We start from the raw sequence: 22,274 nt of genomic DNA, 5'->3' as shown, positions 1-22,274 counted from the left end.
TGTAAGCCACCTGGCTTTGGTGAAGCAAGATGTCTAGTAAGCTAGTTTTTAGATTTAGTGACAATGGCACTATACAATTTTTCAAACTATACCAACTGTTCTGTACAATCCAACATTACATGAGTATCGAGATCATGATAAGCAGGCAGAAGAGGCTGAACGAATAATATGATAGTAGAATTTTAAAAGTTGACAAGTTTTTATTTTGTTTTTTTTCTTCTTGTCAGGAATTTCTGATAGTGAGAGACTAGGAAAGTCTACAAATGAAATCTACAACCCTAAAGTTGCTTGGTTGAAGAAAATGATCTCTTTTCATTCAACCTTATGTGCAACAGAGGGACACTCACTCTGATTGCAATATCCACTTACCCACCATCTTGTTTAACTGATTTTTCTTCGCTGCAAGATAAGAAAGACTTCATGAGCTGAAACTGAACACATAACCACTCATCCTTCAGCAACTAACTCATCCATGGTCACGTCTCAACTTGACTATTTTGGGTTTTTTTTCACGTGAACGGATTACGCTTTTCATCAAGCATGAACCGGTGTAGAACAACCACGAAACCGTAATTGGCTCAAGTGTGTCACGCAGCATAAGTGTTGATTCATGTTATGGGTAAGGTCACAGTATGCTCTCATCTTGGCTACGACCCAGTCACAGACGGAAGTATTCATATAAGTGCAAGTAGTAATAATAATCCGATGGCACTAGCTGAATAGAAATCTGCTTGCATTACAATATTAATTAATGAATTAACTACACTACAATGGCATTTATGCACACACATTATTAGGCTAAGAGCTAATGCAATCCCAACTATTATGGTACTGCATTGTTTCACTGATCGCAATCACAAGTGGTAATAACAATATTCATGAAAACAAATAAGCAGTGCACTCCCAAATTTCTCTCTCCTTGTTCAAATTTCAAAAAATTACAACGTATTTAACAATTTGATCACACTACAAATAGTGCCATCACATTATGGCTACATTTTGAATCTTTATTTTAACTTCTTTATAGAACCAAATTGTTTAAATAGACACTATGATGGAATTCATTGTTTTGTAAAATGTTTTGGAATTAATCTCTAACAACAGTTAATATAAGACATGGGGGGAAAAGCCTAGGTACATTGCAAAGTGTTGGCGATGTGCTGAGGACTCCGCTGTTCAGCACTTACACCCGCCTGCGCTCTTCCTTCCGCTGACAAGCCGATATCATTCTTCCAGTCTCCTCCCGCTGCCGCACCCTTGCTAAACTCTAGGAACCTCCTGAGGGCTCCGCTGGACAGACCATTCTAACCTTGCAGACCATACACTCACCTGCATTCTTCCTTCCCCTCACAAGCCCTTGTCATTCTTCCAGGCTCATCCCGCACCCCCACACACTTGCAAAGTGTGGGACCTGCTCAGGGCTCTGCTGCCACAGTCCAAATGCCTCATGACTAAAGAGAAAACATCAAGCAGGCTGGACAGTGACCAAGGTCTGAAAGCCGTTGCCATTTTCTTGAAAATGGAAAAGCAAAATGTTTACAGCCAAAATAATAAAAATAACATTGTATAACTGAACAGCACACCACTATAAGTTCGACTTTGCTACATTTTCCCATTTCTTTATGTAATCAATTACAGAGTGAAATAATGATAAATGGTTTTGAAAAGGCAGTGGGGTGTCACCCAAAAGCCCTTCATGCACGAACCGCCACTGATCTCTACAAGAGAGTTAGGAAATATTGCAATGTGCTGAATGCAACATTGTTGCTGTAATGTGATGAACTAATGGCATACAACATGAGCTTGCTCCTGACTAGTTAAATCAGTTCTTCTCCTTCTTCTACTTCTTTTTTTCCCGCATTGGTGTAAGGTCTACTTTTAAACATGCCATCCTTCACTTCCTGTGGTCAAAGGGGTTAGCTTCAGTGATGCCTAGAAGACACATGTCTTCCTTGATGCATTATATGTAACAAGCTTTACAGCTTCATTTTTGATCAAAACCTGGAATGACTACAAAATCACGTTGCAAAATATTTGAGACTAACTTTTTATGCACATCAATGTTCATCTTATAATTTTATGGATACAAATGTTACTTTCCATGAACTTTGTCATCAAGAATTTTAATGAACAATTCACATCAATTTTATTGACTATATGAATATGAATGACTTGAAACTTTTACAAAGTTTGCAAATATTTTATTTTAATGTCGTTGTGTATAAAAGTGTATTTTAATTTGTCTTACCAATCTATTAATGTAATTTTTGTATTTGATATATTGTGTGATTTATTCTAGCTGACAATATCCCTTAACATGTACTGTACTTGATTTATAAATTAAATTTATGACCTAAAGAAATACAAAATAAACAAGCAAATATGCCATAAAAACTAGCTAAAAATGACTTAAGAAAGTTCAATATCACTTAAATATTTTAGGGATAGGTAGCAAATATTAGAGTTTTACTGACATTAAACCTGTCAAAAAGTGATTAGTGACAATATAGCAGACACATTTACCACAGTAGGTATGTTAAACCTTTTTACATAGCCCTGAGGTGCAGTTCTCACTCTGTTTTCTTAATTAAAAAAAACAGAAAGCAAAGAATTAGTATGCTTTTCATTATCTATCAGCATAGTTTCATACAGAATCTCATTCTCAGACCCATCTCTTCTAAATCTGCTACCTATCTGTTTCAGGAAGAGAAAGAAAAAAAGCATCTACTACAGGATTTTGAAACCCTGTGTTTGAAACTCGATGCAGATAACATGTAGCTTATTAAAAACGATGCATCAATTTAAATTAATATTTTCACAATTAATATTTTCACCTTGTATTACTAAATTGAGATGATGATGCTTGTTGTTTAAAGGGGCCTAACATCAAGGCCCCTAATGGTACAAAATGAGACAAAATGTAATGACAATTTAAAAGTTCAAAATTCATCCACTGACCAGAATTCAAAATGTGATGATGAAGAATGAATTGATGAATATGAATTTAAAATAATCAGCAGATCCAACTCACAATACTGGAAGTTAAAAATAATTCCAAAATCAATCCACTGACTAGAATTCAAAATTCAAAATGACGATGAAGAATGATTATGATCCGATCCGCAATGCCCCACCTTCCCAGAAACTATCTTAAAACAATAGTATTACAGTAAAAGTCTGATAGTCCAGCACATTCGGGACCGGTCCAGTGCCGGATTACCGAAAATGCCGGACTATCGGGTACTACCTCTTACTACAATATAGGATAAGGCGTACAGCGAAAACAGCTGTAACACAGCGTTTTGCTGTAAAATGTTGATCAGCAGAATCATTAGTTTAGTAACTTTAGCTCAAAATTAAGGCAGCACCAAATTTTTTTTCCAACACATTCAGTTTACATACATGTACTGAACAATATTTTAGTGTGACTTAAAAATATCTCAAATATTTGTTTGTTTTCGAGATTGTTGTCGCTTGGCATAAAAGTTATTTCTGATGATATGTAAATCAATAAGTTCAGTGGCATCATAATTAATATTACACTCAGCAAAAGTGATGAATTTATTTAGGGACTCTGCAGCTTCTGCCCAGCTGATTCTCTCCTTTTCTTCGGTTTCCTCATCTGAGTCACTCTCTTCAAGATTGTGTATAGGTTGAGAGTTTAATACACTTTGGATAATGTCATCATCGGTTAGCTCCTGCTCGGTAGGTTCATTGTTATCCATTTGAATCCACTCTGCGAGTTCCTCTTCAGATACGTTATCCAAAGGATTATTGCTGGTTACATTTCTTTAACATCCAAAACTTCAGACACTGATTCGGGATGTTGTTCCTCCTCAACAGTCTGTGGTGTTGAATCAAATGTAGGATCCATAGTTCGCCAACGTTTTCCCCAACACCGTTGTAAAGTAACATTTTTTACTTGAGCCCAGGACAGTGCAACAGCATAGACGGCACCTTGTACATTAAACGTTTTTTCAAATTCAGTTACATCACACTCGGCGTTTAACAGGCTGCGAACAAAAGAACTCCTATAGAATCATTTAAAGTTCTTTATTACCCCTTTATCCATTGGCTGAATCAGTGACATAACATTAGGCAGGAGAAGTGTAGCAAATATATTTCCAGAAACTAACTCAGCTACTGGTGGATGTACTTTACAGTTGTCCAAAAGAAGGATGGCTTTGCTGTCTTCTGGTAGACCAAGGTTTTTGAAGCTTTCTTTGAGTTGTGGCACAAAATGATGAAAGAACCAGTCTTTGAATAGAGTGGCAGTCATCCATGCATTTGATTGAGCGTCATAATGAACAGGCAAGTTTGTTATAGTTTTAAATGCCCGAGGTTTTCTAGAGTTACCAATTACAAAAGGAGTTACTTGGTGGCTTCCAGAGGCATTAGCATATAGCAAAACTGTCAATCTGTCTTTGTTTTTTTATACCCTTTAGCTGCCTTTTCATCTCCTGCAGCTAGAGTACTGTAGATGTTGGTAAGCACCACCATAGTAGACCTGTTTCATCAGCATTGTAAATCTGATCAGCTGTTAGATTATTAACTGCGATTATTTCTTCAAACTCGTCTTTGTATTTTTCTGCTGAATCTTGTTTGCTGAAAGTGTCTCTCCAGTTACATCAAGACTTCAAATTTCATGCCAAAATTTAAAGTTGCTGAGCCAACCATCAGAAAAATTGCATTCACTTTCTGCAACATCTAAGTCTTGTCCAAATTTCTTTGCCTTTTCAATAACCATTGGCCCTGTTACCGGCTTTCCTTCGGAGCATACTGCACTGCATCGAGTTTCAAACACAGTATTTCAAAATCCTGTACTAGATGTATTTTTCTTTCTCTTCCTGAAACAGATAGGCAGTAGGTTTAGAAGAGTTGGTTCTGAGAACGAGATGCTGTATGAAACTATACCGATAGATAACGAAAAGCATACTAATTCTTCGCTTTTTTTTTTTTTTTTTTTTTTTTTTTTAGGGGAACAGAGTGAGAATTGCACCTCAGGGCTATGTAAAAAGGTTTAACATACCTACTGTGGTTCTGTCAGTTAGTCTGGAAGCCAATTTTTCAGTTTTTACTGATTGAGAAGCAAATTTCATTAGTTCATCTTTTTGTTTTTTTATATCGTAAATGGTTGATGAGCCAATATTAAATTCATTCAACAAAATATTTCTATTCTCACCTTTCTCCAGGCATTTGATGATTTCCAGTTTCTGGTTGATGGTCAGAGTTACGTGCTTACGTTAACGTATCCACATAGACACACACGAGATGCTGTCAGTTGATACAATTAATTTTATTCACATTCACAAAATAACACACACAAAACCTTAATCACAGTATCAAAACACTTCACTTCGAGAATATCAACAAAGCCGCCATTATTAAAAACAACTGCCAACACTTCAATATGGAGGTTACAACTTTGAAATGCAATTGTAAACAGATGACTGTGTATTTCAATATGTAGACTGCAAATATTGCATGTCAGCCCAGGATATATAACTCTACGAAACAACAACTAACTTCCAACAACTCTGTGTCAATGACTCAGCCGTAACTAACTGTAACTTCACTGTCAAGAACGTCTCCTTATATATGTGCCTGGTCAGGTGTCTAGAAAATTACCTTACAAAAAATATCTTCTTGAAAACTTGAGAGATTATAATGTATAGAATATTCTCAATTGTTCTCGAGCCAATACCATTCAGAAAGTTACAGTGTGTTTCACAATTATGGATTACATATATATACAGGTAAGAATAAATTACTATAATAATTCACAGGTATTTACATTAACGGAACTGATATCAATGTCTATGTACAACACATGTTTCATGACATAACCTCACACACAATACGATTATTCAACTATGTAAATAATAATAATAATAATAATAATAATAATAATAATAATAATAATAATAATAATAATAATAATAATAATAATAATAATAATAATAATAATAATAATAATAATAATAATAATAATAATAAGTAATTAATTATATTAATTAATAATTTATGACTGTGTATTTCAGTATGGAGACTGCAAATATTGCATGTCAGCCCAGGATATATACTTGCTACACCATAACTCTACAAAACAATTAACCAACAACTCTATGTCAATGACTCAGCAGTAACTAACTGTAACTTCACTGTCAATTAATTAATAATTTATTATTATTATTATTATTATTATTATTATTATTATTATTATTATTATTATTATTATTATTATTATTCGAGCTCGATATCTGCATTAGTTACCCATGGGTGAGAGAATATTGTTTTCAAATTACACCTGTTATCGCACTTCTATTATCGCACTTGCGTCAACGTTTCTCTCCTGATTTGGAACTTGAAGAAGGTTTTGGTTTTGAGAACATTGTCACTGCTTAAATACCAAGAAAACTTCCACAGGGCACTTTGATATATATGTTCACTACACTACTGCACTACTGTAATATGGATCCTAGATCACAAGAAAAAATACTGTAGCAAAAAGTGCTCGCAATCAAAACAGTGAACTGAACCTGTGTTTGGTGACAGGCAACAATGCCAGTTGTGTCTAACAATAGCAGATGCATAGTGGACACTTCTGGCTGGTTTTGAACCATGCAGTGCGCTTTAACTGTCACAAACGTTAAAAAAACATAAAATAATCCAGGAATGGTGCCGGACCATCAGGCGTTCCGGACTGTTGGATGCCGGACTAATGGAATTCTACTGCACTGACCAAGGGACTGCTTCCAAAGCACAATTCTGAATCGATGATGCTTGTTGTCTACAGGGTCCAAAATCCAGATCAGTGGTCCCTCATAAAGAAACTTATTGCTATTAAATTAGAACCACGGTATTTGTCATGTTGTGGTGCTAATCAAAAGTAGCATAGACTCACGGTGTTCCACACATTATGCTACTACTCACAAGTATTGTATGTCGCACAGGTACTGCAGACCTATGGTGTTTCTCACATAATGGCACCACCCATAGGCAACGCAAACCCATGGTATTCCTCACCTAAGAGTACTAATCACGGGCACCAGTATTCCTGCGGTGCTTCTCACATAAAAGTACTAATCACAGGCAAAGTAAGCCTGTGGTGTTCCGCATATAGTGGTACTAATTATGGGTACTGTAAACCCACAGTGAACCACTCTCTGCTGCTACTAATCAAAAGCTATTGTGTACCTAACATAGTGGTACTACTCGCAAGTAGAGGCGACCCATGGTGTTCCCTGCTAGATCGTACTAACAACAAGTAGTTTCGTGGTTCTAATTCAATCATCCCTTGGTCACCCCTTTGAGTCGCTTCTTATGACAGGCAGGGAATACCGTGGGTGTATTCTTCATCTGTGTCCCCCTCCCACAGGGGGTCACTAAAATAAGCAAAATATGACCAAAGCAATAAAAATGGCTGGAATATAAATTGCTTTAAACAGGCTCAGGGACCCATCAATCACAGTTATTTTTCAGATTGTGGATAAAATGGCCTAAGAAAATATGACTTTTCCTTAACATCTGATCTTTACCAATAATATTCATGCATTTCTTTTATAACACAACTTCAGACGTCAGTACTAACTGCATAGAAACACTGAGTTTCAATTGCATATTTTATTATACAGTGATCTAAAATTTATCATTGAGAGTTTTATGTGTCTTCCCTGCCATATTCACTAACAAACTGAAGAACAACAACACTCACGGAACAGAACAGGTATGCTTACACTGGTACAAGACTCTGTTGAAAGACCACTACAGTCTGAGACACGCATTATCCTGTTAGGGGGTGGGCAATATTCGCCAGACATGGGCAGGTGGTGACAAGTTCTGCAAGATTAATGCAATTGCATTATTGGCTCCAACAAACGTTCTAAGCACCCAAATTTATTACAGTATAAGAACAACAACAGAAATCAGTTGCATGGTAGAATTCCTTGCTAACCATTTCCTTCTTCTTTCGTTTCTGCCTCTCTGGGGTATGTTGAATCAATCACTTCTTTGTGTGTTGTTCTTTTCTTAAAGCCCAGTATTTCTTCATTCTTTCTGATCCTTGTTTCCTCTCATCTTCTGAGATAATAGGTTTGGTTTTTGATGTAGATTTGTCTTGAAACCTTATATTTTTGTCTTTAGTTATTACTTTAGCTGTTCGATCCAATAGTGAATTTTCTGTAATTTTTAATTCTACTAGATCTTTTTCAGTTTCTTTAAACCAGTGGGTTTTGTTTTGCAGTTACGGAAGAATTCAAAGATTTGTTTGGTTAATCTATTAGAGTTCATTCTGACGAGTGTAAAATTTTATTCTTTTTTTTCCCATAGCATACAAGAGTTTTTTTCAATTTTCTTGTAGAGCGTTTCATTCTTCATATATGTTATCTTATTGCCATTTCTACTGCACATTTTTCATCTAACATATCATTGACAGGAGTTCCATTTTATTCAGAGATTATTTCATCGTGCCCTTCATGGGACTGGAAATATTAGTCTGTTTCTGCATTGGACAGGTTCCGTTTTAGGCTGCATTAAGTGTCATATAGCTTCATGGGACCACAGAATAAGTCCGTTTAACAACTTCACTTCCACAGAGAATTAAAGTCGTTTAGCACTTGTTCAGTGTAGCGCGCTCTGATATGCTTGTGTTCTACCTAGAAGTTTCTTTTTATTCTGGTAGATGACTCAAGTGTCCTCTTTTCTTGACACTGTATGACCCTTCCTTTGTGTTCTTTTACTACTCATTGTTTACAAAGCAATTTTGGTCCTTCTCAAACTGATTCAAATTGCAATTATATATAATCGTATGGCCTCAGCTACCATGTGCAGACATTTCAATTTGACGCCATCTGGCTGTCTGCTCGTCAATTTCGACGTTCCGTTTTACTCTAGGCCCCCACTAGATGGCAGACCGAGTAAACCGAAACTCTCTTGGGCGTCTATGGCTGAGATTTAATGAATTTTGTCGGCTAAACACCAAATGTGTCACCAGAGATCTTTTACATGCCGACATCGTACGACATGGAGTGTCGAATGGACTTTTTTCCGCCCTTCAAAAATCCGACTACCTCTGCCGGGTTTGAACCCGCTATCTTGGGATTCGGAGGCCGACACTCTACCACTGATCCACAGAGGCAGCTAAATTGCAATTGACAGTGGTTGTGTAGTAGACAAATCTTCAAATGAGTACATTTTCTAGTAATAAGAGTGATTCCAGAAGAAAAATATGTGATATTTTGCACGTGAGCTGATAGTTTCAGATAGTGAAGGTGAGTGTTCAGAAAGATGAATTCCATCATCGCACTCTATAATGCCTTTGTACAAACAAAATTCAAATATGCTAGCAGTGTATGGAATCCAAGGTTTGATAAATATATTAAGTTAATTGAAGGAGTGAAAAAACATTTTGTAAGATTCCTACATCACCACACACATGGCTTGTACCCATTTATGGTGCCATACAAAAATTTACTAACTGGTGTTGGAATGACCAGCTTTGAGAATCAGAGAAAAATAATCAATGCCAAGTACCTGCATAAATTATTAAACAATAAAATAGATAATATGAATTTACTGTCATTATTGAATTTTTGCATACCTTGCTTGCACTCAAGAGAACGCAGCACGTTTAGGGCTGAAAGAGCTCTAACAATTCGATGCTCTATAGGTTATGTAACAACTATACAGATTTCACCCAGAGAACCAGTCGTGATGTAAACATAAGCACGTGCTTGGGTTAACGTTTATTGGTTAGTGCTGCCGTGGGACACCTACGCGGAGACATGAAACTAGTTCATTAGCCACATCATGGCTAATGCGATCCCAGATGCAAAATGTCCGAAATATAATTCCTCAAATAATTTAAGTCAGAGAAATATACAAAAACTATTTATTCATTGTTATTTAATATAAACAAGCATTTCAAATTGAAGAGCACAAGGGACGCATTCGTTAATGCTTGACCCGCCATTTTGTTAAGCTGTGAGCTTGGGAAGCAAGCAGTACAGTGCGTGAGTGAGTGAGTGAGTGAGACATTACTTGTTCTTGTGCAGTGTGGGTCACCGAGTTGAGTTCGTTAAGCATCACAAAGGGAAACCTTTGAAAAGTGGCGAGAAGGCAATTGCATTGAATGTGTTTCATAAATTTTGTAGGAAATACCCGACTTTAGCTCTAAAGGATTTGCGAAGCTGACAGCCGAGTTCACTTGTGTTTCGGAGTGGAGCATTAATACCGTGCGCAGCGAACGACTGCACGAAGGATTGGTAAGAACACCTGGGAAATCGAAGAAGCGCTTACGTGGTAGGAGTTCGTCATTTATCATATTCTGATTAGGTAAAGTACCGGTACTGTACATTTTATTATTTTAATATTGCCTCTTCTGAGTTCCTCGCTAGAATTTTACTTGATTAGAAGATTAAATGTGTGAAGTTTTACTTACATGCTCTGTTATGATTGATTTATTACGTATTTACGTTTCGGCCGTAAATTCAAATCTACCTTTCTTTCCTGATATGTTAAATATCGAGATACCTTTTATCATTCATTGTTGTTTATTTTTCGCGGACAGTGAGTATAATTTGTGCCGTAGTCCACACCACAATTGCCTGTCCACTACAGTACATGTTGACGTCAGTGGTATCCGGCAACAGTCTATGTAGAGCTAATCCTGATGTAATCGCCGCAATCAGGCGAAGTAATGACAGTTTCAAGACTGCCCACGTGGTTCCTGCCATGAGTCCGGGAGTAGCCCAGTGGTTCTCCAATCAGCGTTTAGACCGCGCATGGATACATACGGATACACATTTTTCTTTGTTTACATCAGGTTCGGTTCTCTCGGTGACGGGAGAATATAGTGAAGCTATTAGCATAGACAATAATTTGGACTTTGACATGTCAATATCCAAATATATAAAATGTTTTGGAGCCACGCTGCCACAACACTAAGAATTACCATCCCACTGAAAGCAGCCAAAATGTTATTGTAGGTACTGAATAATTTAGTTACTAAGAAGTTTATTTTTAGTTATTAAAATCTAAGACTTGTACTAATGTATGTAATTGAATGAATAATTTAATTATTAAGAATTGTATTTTTAGTTGTTAAGATTGAAGACTTGTGTCAATGTAATTTAATAAGTACTTTAAAGATTTTCAGGTTTAGTGTAATTTGGGTGTACTATCCTGTTGTAAACCGAAAACAAACAAACAAATAAATATTACATGCACAGTTAAAGCTCTGGAAGGGTGAACAGTAACCTGGACAGGAACAATGACCGAGTTTCCTTTCTGTTATCCATAGGTTCCAATATTTGATGTGCGTACGAGTGTAAATAAAAACAATGAGAAAAAGGGTGCTATTTTTTTGTAAAGACTTTTCAATAATGATTTCTTTGATATGCACTAATGTAGAACTCAGCAGTCAAGTAGGCAAATTTTTAAAAAATGACTGGGCCACAGCAGTGGCAAGTTGCTCAGGCAGCTGGTAGCGAAGGTGTTAAGGCAGGTTTTTGGTTTATTCAGGGTCCAATTTATACAGTTTTTATTGTAATATTGTGATAAACAATGGAAGAGGAATGGTGGAAGGAGAAAGGAAAGTGGAGAAGTGCCATAAATGCTCCTACCCAGCAGAAGATGGGAAAGGAGAAGATGATGATGATTAGGTATTTTTAATTTGTAGGTTATTTCTGTTCATTGTTAAAATTTTAATTTGTGTGTTAATTTTCAATCACAACCTTCTGCAATGCAGTAATGAATTATCATCTTACAGAATAATTTGCAAATACATTAAATAGTCAAGAAGTTGGAACTAGTGGAGAGAAATTCTGAGGAAGATACTGGGACCCCAAAGAATAGAGGATGGATCATACAGAGAGAAAGGAAACTAAGAATTGTATATCAAGATGGAAAAGATCTCAGATACCATTTGGAAGAGGAGAGCCATGTTCTTCAGACATATCTACAGAATGAACCCGAGAAAACTGACCAATCAGATAATGAGATTTTTTGAGACCAGGAAAACTACAGTGCACTGGTACCAGGAGGTTTCTGAACCTGAAAGAAATGAGAATATAAGGAATGGAAATCAGGAGAGGTTTCAAAGAAAAGTTAGATCCCGTACCCAAGCGCCATGGCCAGAAGAAAGGAGGATATTGCAGAGTGAAGGGATGAAGGAGAACTGGACAAGGATTAAAGTCCAGAAACAGATGAAACTGAATTCAAATTAACGTGGTCCATAGTCAACCAAAATTAAAGAAGAAGAAGAAGAAAAAGAAAAATATTGCAATACTTACCTTTCTCAAAAGACCACACAGGACGATAAATTATTCCTTCTACCCATTGTGAAATGAACCAGTCATCATGGACAAAACAAATTCAAATCCATTAGGCAGTCTGTATAGAACTTGAGAGTGATACCACACCATAGTGCATCTCAGTCCACTGGAGGCTTCAATGAGGCACTTTCACAGTGTTTACAGGTTGAGGTATTCACACTGTTGGAACAGTCGTGGAATGTGCAATCATGGTCCATTATTTAATCTTTCAATAGTTTGTTGCTTGCATGTGCTCATATCACGACCATAATGCGGCTGTTAGTGTGTACAGTTCTCATAAAATCAGTGCAATAATATCTGACTGAACTATGACCATGGTGATACCTACCTTACCATGACCATACTCATAGTGTGACTCAAACCTTATAGTTTTGATTAATTTTAAATCAGAAGGCTGGCATAGGCTCTGACTTTTCTTCAAGCAGTTCGGTCACCCCTCCACATTATATTGAACAATGATGATTTCAGTGATTGTCAGGCCAAAACATTAAATAAAAGTAGAATTGTAATAATTTGTGTTAACATTTTATTTTATAACTTCCCTAATTACAGGGTTGCCACTATGAAAGAGTATACTTCATTTTTCAATACAAAACCTACTTTAACAGGTTATTAAAAAACTACTATCTAATCATGGAACATGAAAAGTCTTTCACAAACAGTACAAAAAGGAATTAAGAAGCAAAAAGTACACATACAATGCTATTGACTGTATAAATGGTTTCTCAAAATTAATATTAAACTGCTGATGGCAGCTGCCACTATGTTTGTTAAGAGATGTTTTTCTATAACTTCTTCTTCTTCTTCTTCTTCTTCTTCTTCTTCTTCTTCTTCTTCTTCTTCTTCTTCTTCCATTCCCTTTTCCAGATTCTCTCTGGGTAGGGTAGCCCAAAACTGGGAAAAGAATTTAGAAATTGTTTCCCGGGCTCCAACCATTAATTAACCCTGTGACTGATATGTTTTGCAGTCCTTATTTCTGTTGATAATACGAGTCTCTAGGGCCATAAATACTCTTCTTCACGAAATCCACTTCTTCCGGCTGGCAAGAATACGATTCCAACAAAGAACACCAGAGACAAGAGAAGACTATATGAACAAACGGATGGAAGCCAATTTCTTTGAAATCATTTCGGAAAAGGCTAGGAAAGCAACAGATAGGGAATCTGCCACCTGGGCGACTGCCCTAAATGCAGATCAGTATTGATTGATTGAGGAGGAAGTGGATGGAGAAGTGGAAACAGATGATGGAGGTAGATAGCAAAGGCAATCAGAAAGTATTGTAAGGAATGGTGAGAAATAAAAGGAAGAGTAGGCAGAGTGAAGTGGACAGAATAGAGGAAAGAAATGGTAACCTAGTGGAGAAAAAGGAGGATAAATTAATCTGGAAGGAATACTATGAGGACTTCCTGAATGTGGTTGGATTAAGTAGAGAAGATCATATTGAGGAAACTGATGACAGGTGCAAGGAGAAAATGGAGGAGTTAACCTGGTCAACAGCAGAGGAAGCTGTGAAGAGGATGAATCTGGGAAAAGCACCAGGATTGAATGAGTTAAGTGTGGAGATGATAAGAACTACAGGGGAAGCGGGTACACAGTGGCTATACAGGATGATATGGTAATATATCCACACAGACGCACACGAGACGCTGTCAGTTGGTACAATTAATTTTATTCACAAATTCACACACATATAACCTTAATCACAGTATCAAAACACTTCACTTCAAGAATATCTACAAAGCCACCATTATTAAAAACAACTGAATAACACAGCACATGGAGATTACAACTTTGAAACACAGTTGAAAACAGATGACTGCGTACAAGCATGTCACTTCAATATGGAGACTGCATTTACAGCATGTCAAGCCAACAACTCTCTTCCAACAACTACCAATGACTAACTTCAGTCACTCATAGTAACTAACTTCACCGTCAAGATCATCTCTTTATATACATATCTGGCCAGGTTTCCAGAAAGATACGTTACAAAAAACTACCTTCTTGAATATTCCAGAGTGCCTAATACATAGAAATAGTGTACAGAATATTCTCAAATGTTCTCGTGCATATTACCATTACCATTCTGGGAGTTATAGTGTGTTTCACAATTATGGGTTATAAATTATACAAGTAATTTTTTTTTTTATATATTTTTTTTTTTTTGCTAGGGGCTTTACGTTGCGCCGACACAGATAGGTCTTATGGCGACGATGGGATAGGAAAGGGCTAGGAGTTGGAAGGAAGCGGCCGTGGCCTTAATTAAGGTAAGAAAGACCCTTCTTGGGGCGAAAAAAAACAGAAAAATTCGTTTTGGGCGTTTTTATTTGTTTACAATATAGAGAACAAGAATTGGTTAAAAAAAGTCAAAAAATTATGAAAATAGACCATTTTATAACATTTAAATTACTATGCTACACCATGAAAGACAACGCCCACTTTTACAGAGATTTATGTTTTTGCGTATAACTTCTGAACTGTTATACATAGATTTCTGAACTAACTTCGAGTCTGCTCTGTTGAGCATAGACTTTGTGTTGGTAACCATGACAACTTCCGGTATTGCTTGTTTATGTTACGAGTGGTTACTAAACATCGTTGTAGTATTATAATCCTTGTGATTTTGCATAGACGTATTGAAGAATGGGTCGTTTGAAATCTTTTGGAAAGAGGAAGAATATGGGAAATCGACACATACGTAAACTTTCCGGTGTAAATAATGTTAGTTCATGTTAAAGTACAGATAGGCCTAGTTCCAATGTAGTGGAGGTTAAAAATGACATCGCCATATGCTTGCCATGTAGTGTTTCTGGATCTGAAATAGTCATTGGATCTCCCTCATGTTCATCAAAACAAAAACTGTTTCCCTAAGGGAGATGATTCATGGTGCAAATATAAAAGACCAAAATAATAAGCACTGCGGGTTACCTCATGTTGTAGCTGAAGCTATAAAGCCAGTATATTGGGATTTGGCACACCCAGATCTTTAAAAAAGTGCCTGCATGGAAAACCACAGAACGTTAATGAAGCATTCAATCATGTTCTGTGGTCCAGAGTTCCGAAAACAGTGTTTGTTGGTAATACTACACTCGAGTTTGGACTATGTGATGCTGTTATATCCTTCAACGATGGGAATATTGGTAGGGCTAAGGTGCTGCGGATGTTGAACATTCTCCGAGGGTACAATACACTGAACATCCTAATGGAGTTGGATGACATTCGAATAAAGAAAGCAGACCGCATGGTGGAAGAAATGAGTAAAAGGGCCAGAAGACTGAACAGAAACCTTAAGAGGACTAAGGAGGACACAAATGATGCAAGTTATGGGGCAGGAATGTTCTAAGAATTGTCAGAGCTAACAAATCATAATGAGAAACTTCAACCTCATTTTTATCAGTTTAATATTTTTCACTACTTTGGTACCATTTATAAGAAAACTAATAAAGATAGGTCCATTAAATTGTGTTGGTGCATCAACATCATCCTGATTACCAGTAATAAGAAGGGATATGCCTTTAAATAAAATACAAAATGAAATATAAATATTTTTCGACATTATTTTAGTTTTAAAAATCGTACCTTAAGAAAAAACTCATACTGACGAAAGTATTTGGTTTCTTCCAATTATCCTTCTTATTATTGTAGACAATGCTCTAACTAGTAATCCTTGAAAATTTCAAGTGGCTAACCCAAACAGATTTTGAGTAAAGTGCACCAAAAGTTTGAAGATTTAACATGGGCGAGATAGGCAGGTCTTACTTACCTTAAGGTACAGCCCCAGCATTTGCCTGGTGTGAAAATGGGAAACCATGGGAAACCATTTTCAGGGCTGCCGATAGTGGGATGCGAACCTTATACAAGTAAGAATAAATTAATTTACAGGTATTTACATTAATTGAACTCATATGAATATCTATGTATATCACTTGTTTCATGACATAACCTCAAAAAACAGTGCAATCATATTGTCCGTACATATAACTTAACTACGCAAATAATACTAATACTAAATGGATGTAACATGTAACACTTCACAGTTATACACACAAATAATAATAATAATAATAATAATAATAATAATAATAATAATAATAATAATAATAATAATAATAATAATAATAATAATAATAATAATAATAATAACCATAATTTAAAATAATAAAAATCACAATCGTAAAATAATAATGATCATAATAATTTGAGCTCGATATTTGTGTTAGTTACCCATGGGTGAGAGGATATTGTTTTCATGTTATACCTGTTATTGCACTTGTGTCAACGGGTAGTGTGGAATGAGAAACAAAGTACCAGAAGATTGGAAGAAGGGTGTAATAGAAAGGAGACAGAAGAAAATGTCAGAACTACAGTGGTATAGCCCTGATGTGTCACTGTACCAAGGTACATAAAAAATTAATGGAAAAGTGAATAAGAAAGTCAGTTGTAAAATAATTCAGAGGAGAACAGTATGAACACAAAGAAGGTCAACTACTGACCTCTTATTCACAGTGAGGCAGCTACAAGAACAGCACTATGAGTATGGAGAAGATTTAGTGATGGCCTTTATGGACACAGTGACTGTACAAACTAGATCAGGCAAGCTACAATAGTGAAAGCAGTAAATGAACAGACAGTGATAAGGGTGAGAAATATGTATGATGGAAACAAAAACTGTGTTAAAGCCAGAACCGAAAGAACTGGAAGGTTTAAGTTAACAAATGGTGTAAAGCAAGGAAGTGCCCTCTCACCTCTACTATTTATAGTGGTGATGGATGATATAATACAGAAGGTAAACCAAACTATTGGGGGGAGAAGAATGAAAACGGTGTTGTTCGCAGATGATCTATTAATATGGGGAAACCGTGAGAGTGAAGTGCAGGAACAGCTCAATGTGTGGGAAGAAGTATGGAATGAAGTTCTCAGCCCAAAAGAGTGAAGTGCTGGTAATGACATGAAACAAGAACCGAGCGTATAATTGCATGACATTAAGAGAGCTGAAAGCTTTAAATACCTTGGAAGTGTAATTGAAGAAAATGAAGGAGACAGGATGGAAATCAATGAAAGAGGAAGATGTGCAAAGGGATTCTTTAAGAGTGTGGGAGGATTGATATGGAACAGGGATGTACCACAGTGATGTAAATGAATTATCTACAAGACTTATTTTGTGCCAATTTTGAAACATAAAAACATAAAACATAAAAGAATCAAGGCTGCAGTGGTATGGACATGTTAAGAGATTGGGAGAAGAGAGGATACCAATAAAAATGTTAGAGTCAAAGGGAAGGAGACCTAGGGGAAGACCGAGGGACAGATGGTTGAAAGGTGTAAAGAAGAGCACCAAGGCAAGAGGAGGGAATTGGACGACAGTGACAGAAGAGAAGTGGTGGATGGACAGAAAATGATGGAGAGGTTAATTTTCCAAGCAGACCCAGCCTGTGGTTGGAAAGTACTCCAGATGATGATGATGATGATCTTTCTGTTCTTGCTTTCTAGTTTAAAGACTATGATATCTATTTGTCTGGTGCTTCCACTTGCTGTCAATCCCGACACATCCTCCAAAAATTGCTGCATTTTTGGTAATGAGACAAAGTCTCTCATAGTGCATTGGCACTGTCAGTGGCAACAATTAGCCTACGCAGTGACCTCCACGGTCTGCACTAGCCATGCGTCTTGGTAGATGTGCTAGGTACCAACTAATGAGCCCAGCCTAGCACATGGGGGAAAAATGCTGGCAATCAGGGATGAGTCCGCTGGAAAATTTATAATGTCCAATAACGGACTATTTACATTGGTATTATAAATTTACTCATTCAGAACAAATATTTCAGATTCCCTATGGGAATCAACATCTATATCATATGATGGCCAAGCAGGCATCAATTTTTGGTAATGAGACAAAGTCTCTCACAGTACATTGGCACTGCCAGTGGCAACAATTAGCCTATGAAGTGGCCTCCATGGTATGCACTAGCCATGCGTCTTGGTAGATGTGCTAGGTACAACTGATGAGCCCAGCCTAGCACCGGGGGCGAAATGCTGGCAACCAGGAATGAGTTAGCTGGAAAATTTATAATATCCAATAATGGGCCATTTATGTTGGTATTAAGTTCAAATTATGTGACACATGCCACAAAATAGAGTCCTACATCTTGGAGAGAAATATTTACACAGTTCATTAATCACTTTGATTTGTCAGAAAAGGAAACACATTACTTCATGAAATTTGTCTCGTTCACATGCATAATGTGGTAAATAATAATGGTAGACAAATAAATGGAAATTGATTCTGTTTGCTAACAGCTTCCGTCTCGAACACACGTAAAGTCAAATTCTACTTGAATAAACACAAGTCCTAACACACAGTTCTTCGTCTATTATCTACAGAAATGTTAAATACTTGAAAAAATGTTCTCCACTCAAGAAAAAATATAAGTTTAATAATCCTGTTGTGAAGTCTAAGTTAATTAATCAGAGAAATATTTCAATCACTTGAAAATGTTCATCACTTAAGAAAAGACAAGTCTTATGAAACAGTTCTACATGTGTTAACTGTTGAAATTAATCACTTGATGAGAATACAAATTCTATCACATTGGTCAAACTTTGTCAATCGAAAATATTCCTATCACCTGAAACGTGAGTGCTTGGAAAAGTTGCATGTTCCAACACATTTGTTTCAGATCAAAGAAATAGTTAATCACCTTGAAATGTTACTGTCAGAAAGAAACCACAAGTTCTATCACACTGTTCAGAATTTAAGTTCACCACAAAAATAATTCAATCACTCATAAATGGATAAACACTGAAGAAAATTACAAGTTCAATTCTGTCACTGCAGAATTTAAGTTCCTACACCATAGAAATAAATCAATCACTTTGACACTTCGCAAAAATCGTAGACTACTAAATTGCGACACGTACCTCCACACATTGACCATCAGGTCTCGACTGTGGGACTTCATTGATCTCACATGAGAATCCTTTCTCTTTATATACCACAAGCATGGGAATTTCAGCTATTATATTATGTTGAATATCTTCTTTAAAATCCTTGTTGGATATTCATCAAACTTTGGTAGAAATGAAGACATTAAAAGGGCCAATACAATGATGTTGTTGTTGTATTTTAATCATAATCCCAAGAAAAGTTATTAACGATAGAACATTTAGTATGTTCGATGGCTGATCCAATCTTGCCGTGCGAAGGTGAGGCGGGATCTGACGTCATCAGCTCCAGGTCACACACAGCCCACATGCTGCAGCCAGCTGATGAATTGGCGCGCTGCGTGTATTTCATGTTTGAAGTATGTGGACTTTATACTGAACCAGCGTTCCTTGTATATCTCCCCATTCCCTCGGGATTTTCTTTCTGTTCAATGTTCCCTCATAAAGTACCTCTTCAAATTGGCTGCATTGTAAATCCCCTCGAAGTTTTCATCTAGTTTGTTAACATGGTATGCTCCATTGTCAAGTACCTCTGCTAATTTGTATGGTCCTATATAAAGAGGGCAGAATTTAGCATAGATGTGGAGCTTAGGATGCAAGACTGCCAGTTTCCAGATTAAGACTAAAGTCATCTACTTGCAGTGGTTGTCGAAAAGTGTGGTTCCTTTGTCTTTCTTTGACCCACAAAGCATGTTGAAGTTTTTCTCTGCTTACATTCATGCGAGTCTGGTAGCTGACTGCTGTATCCTTAGATGTTGGCAATACCTGATCCCACGGTCTATCAGGTGTGAGATCCTTGTGCACCTTCATAGGGATATCTTGAATAGACTCGTGGACCGTCGAATTTACTATCTGCTGCATTATGGGTAAGACCTTGACCCACTTCCAGTACTGTGTCTCGCAGTACAGTCGACAAAATCTCGCAATTTCTCGCATAATCATTTTAGCGGGATTAACTTCAAGGTGCCGAATCGAATTCATAATGTGCTTGGTCTCAAGTTCTTCTAATGCTATCTGAAACTCTACAGAGGTGAATTGCGTGCCATGATCAGTTAGTAAAAATTCCGGTTTGCCTATTTCTGGAATAATGTTTCGTTTAATTCACCTGAGGATGTTTCCAGCATTTGCCTTCTGAATAGGCAATAACATTATATACTTGGAACAGACGTCTACAGAGACGATGATGTACCAGTTGCTGCGGGTTGCCTTCAGTAGGGGTCCATATAAATCCAGAGCCAGTATCTCACCTGGTCTCTCAGGGATTAGAGGTCTTGGGAATTCTCTAAGAAACCTGTTGTTAGGCTTGATCTGCTGACAAACATCGCAGGTTCTGATGTTTGCCTTGATGACCATTGTCACATTATCTGTCCCAGTGTATCCAGAAATGGGATGACAGTGCCATACAATGTCTGATCTTAACTTTGGATGGGCATAAATCCTACGCTTGGCTTTAGCGGGATCCAGATATTTATGAACTAACCCATCATGGTAGCAAAAATATTGTGCTATCTGTGATATGTGGGGATAGTCATCATCATCAACAGGAATCGAAACCTTGAAAAATCGGATGAGTTCTTATGTCTTTCTGGCCCTTCCTTGTGCCTGAAGTAGATACTGGATTTTCCTAAGGAACTCTTCATCTTCTTCACCCACAAACTCTATAGGATTAACCGTGATTGCATCTATGAGATTGTGGCTTAAAGCATCACCCAAGATATTTTTCTTTCCGGGCCTATGAACTACAGTGATGTTGAACTGTTGGATGAATAGTGCCCAACGGGTTACTCTTTCACTCGTTATATACGATGTCATGATGAATGAGAGCTTTATGGTCTGTATAAATGATTACAGGGTAGCCAAAGATGATTTTCTTCCAGTACAACAAGGAATGAACAATTGCAAGAGCTTCATGTTCTATAATAATGCAGGACGTTTCATATGGCCTCAATTTTCGACTCATGAACGAAATAAAGATCCGGACGTTAGGCTTTTCAGGATCCAATGGTACAGAGCTACACCAATTCCGACTGAGCTGGCCTCACACTCTATGCAAAAGGCCACTCAAAATTTGGATGATCCGGGAGATAGCGGGTTCGAACCCCACTGTTGACAGCCCAGAAGATGGTTTTCCGTGGTTTCCCATTTTCGCACCAGGCAAATGCTAGGGCTGTACCTTAATTAAAGCCATGGCCACTTCCTTCCCATTCCTAGGCCTTTCCTGTCCCATCATCATCATAAGACCTATCTGTGTCGGTGTGACGTAAAGCAAAATAGCAAAATTTGGATAAGCTAATTGCACACTTTCTTGGAGCATTCTCTTAGTCTCAACAAATGCCTTATCATAATCTTCAGACCATTTCCATCAGTTATTCTTTTTCAGCAGCTGCTGCAAAGGTGCCACTGTTTCAGTATAGTTGGAGCAGTGCTGTGTAAAGAACTGACAGAGTCCAAGAAATTGTCGTATATGGTTCAATTTTAGTGAGCTTCAGAAAGTCTAAGATGCTTTGAATCTTAGCTGGATTAGGCCTGATCCCTTCTCCACTAATGAGGTGACCTAAAAATAATACCTTGCTCTTCTTGGCATTTATTTTAAAGTTATTCACTCTAAGTTCATGCAATACTTTGTAGATGACCTTGATGTGCTGTTCTATGGACTCAGAAGCTATGAAAATGTCATCCACATAAATTATAGCAATTTCCTTAACTTTGTCTGATAATTGGTCTTCCAGGGCCCTAATGACCCTGAATGCTCCTGAATTTTTAATCCCAAATGGCAACCTGTTGAAAGCATAGGTGATGTTCTCAAATAGGAATCTTGTGAACTTCCTACTGTCTTTGGCAAGTAGAATATGGAAGTATGATAAAATCATGTTCATAGTAGAGAAAAGCTTCATCCCACAAAATTTCCTAATAACATCCCAAAGTAGAGGAGGATGGGTGTATTCTAACACCATTCTACCTTTTAAAACATGGGCATCAAGACATAGGCATAAACTGCCA

At 37.1% G+C, this 22,274-nt stretch overlaps 1 protein-coding gene across 1 annotated transcript in view; it reads left to right on the top strand.

Moving 5' to 3' along the window:
- Positions 1–22,274, top strand: part of LOC136856943 (uncharacterized) — a 245,934-nt gene that overhangs the window by 87,239 nt on the left and 136,421 nt on the right. The window lies entirely within an intron of this gene.

This window comes from Anabrus simplex, chromosome 1, assembly GCF_040414725.1.
Source record: "Anabrus simplex isolate iqAnaSimp1 chromosome 1, ASM4041472v1, whole genome shotgun sequence".
NCBI classification, from domain to species: domain Eukaryota; kingdom Metazoa; phylum Arthropoda; class Insecta; order Orthoptera; family Tettigoniidae; genus Anabrus; species Anabrus simplex.
This window is presented reverse-complemented; position numbering and strand designations above follow the sequence as displayed.